This window comes from Ovis aries, chromosome 7 (genome assembly GCF_016772045.2).
Source record: "Ovis aries strain OAR_USU_Benz2616 breed Rambouillet chromosome 7, ARS-UI_Ramb_v3.0, whole genome shotgun sequence".
In the NCBI taxonomy this organism is placed as follows: Eukaryota; Metazoa; Chordata; class Mammalia; order Artiodactyla; family Bovidae; genus Ovis; species Ovis aries.
In genome coordinates, this window is record NC_056060.1 from 71,964,180 (window position 1) to 71,966,285 (window position 2,106).

Consider the following 2,106-nt stretch of genomic DNA (forward strand, 5'->3'; position numbering starts at 1 on the left):
GGTGGTGGGGTGGGATATTTACAAGAGCTTCTCAAGAGTGAAGGGTGTTAAGGCTACAACCAGAGAGCCATACATTAAGCACGGGTATTATAGCCTACAGGACAGTAAGTCCAGTCTGTGTGGGAGTGTCCTCAGTCCCTTCAGTCATGTCTGACTCTGCGACCCTATGGATTATAGCCTGCCAGGCTCCTCAGTCCATGGGATTCTCCAGGCAAGAATACGGGAGTGGGTTGCCATGCCTGCCTCTGAACTCCAGTTTCAGTTCAGTTCAGTCGCTCAGTCGTGTCCGACTCTTTGTGACCCCATGAATTGCAGCACGCCAGGCCTCCCTGTCCATCACCAACTCCTGGAGTTCACCCAAACTCACATCCATCGAGTCAGTGATCCCATCCAGCCATCTCATCCTCTGTCTTCACCTTCTCCTCCTGCCCCTAATCCTTCCCAGCATCAGAGTCTTTTCCAATGAGTCAACTCTTTGCGTGAGGTGGCCAAAATACTGGAGTTTCAGCTTTAGCATCATTCCTTCCAAAAAGCATCTAGGACTGATCTCCTTTAGAATGGACTGGTTGGATCTCCTTGCAGTCCAAGGGACTCTCAAGAGTCTTCTCCAACACCACAGTTCAAAAGCATCAATTCTTTGGCACTCAGCTTTCTTCACAGTCTAACTCTCACATCCATACATGACTACTGGAAAAACCATAGCCTTGACCAGACAGACCTTAAGTCGGCAAAGTAACGTCTTTGCTTTTCAATATGCTATCTAGGTTGGTCATAACTTTCCTTCCAAGAGTAAGTGTCTTTTAATTTCATGGCTGCAATTACCATCTGCAGTGATTTTGGAGCCCCCCAAAATAAAGTCTGCCACTGTTTCCACTGTTTCTCCATTTGCCGTGAAGTGATAGGACCAGATGCCATGATCTTCGTTTTCTGAATGTTTAGCTTTAAGCCAACTTTTTCACTCTCCTCTTTCACTTTCATCAAGAGGCTTTTTAGTTCCTCTTCACTTTCTGCCATAAGGGTGGTGTCATCTGCATATCTGAGGTTATTGATATTTCTCCCGGCAATCTTCATTCCAGCTTGTCTTTCTTCCAGTCCAGCATTTCTCATGATGTACTCTGCATAGAAGTTAAATAAGCAGGGTGACAATATACAGCCTTGACGTACTCCTTTTCCTATTTGGAACCAGTCTGTTGTTCCATGTCCGGTTCTAACTGTTGCTTCCTGACCTGCATACAGGTTTCTCAAGAGGCAGGTCAGGTGGTCTGGTATTCCCATCTCAGAATTTTCCACAGTCTATTGTGATCCACAGTCATAGGTTCTGGCATAGTCAATAAAGCAGAAATAGATGTTTTTCTGGAACTCTCTAGCTTTTTCAGTGATCCAGCAGATGTTGGCCATTTGATCTCTGGTTCCTCTGCCTTTTCTAAAACCAGCTTGAACATCTGGAAGTTCATGGTTCACATACTGCTGAAGCCCAGCTTGGAGAATTTTAAGCATTACTTTACTAGCGTGTGAGATGACTGCAACTGTGCGGTAGTTTCAGCATTCTTTGTCATTGCCTTTCTTAGGGATTGGAATGAAAACTGACCTTTTCCAGTCCTGTGGCCACTGCTGAGTTTTCCAAATTTGCTGGCACATTGAGTGCAGCACTTTCACAACATCATCTTTCAGGATCTGAAATAGCTCCACTGGAATTCCATCACCTCCACTAGACCAGTCTACTTCTCAGAAAACCCTCTTTGGATCCTATTTCCACGTGGCAGTGACTGAGGTTGGGAGATGTTCCTTTTTAGGTGTAAAAGTTGACTTGTCACCCTAGGATCACTTTAAAGGGGAGAGATGGTAAGTGTAATAATGATTGGCATAATGTATAATATAGGCCTAAAATCTTTCTTTGGCTCACAGGTCCCCTGAGAATTAAACTTATTTACTGAAATTAATCACGTCCACCTTACTTCTCCAAGAGATCTGAGATCCTGAGGCAAAAGGTTACGCAGGCGCAGAACACATCGCGAAAGCGTGGGTAGATCCGGCTGGAGGTGGAGTTGAAACGGCCGGAAACGCGTCACGGAGGGCGTGTGCGTCAGGTCGTAGTAGGTGGGGCTC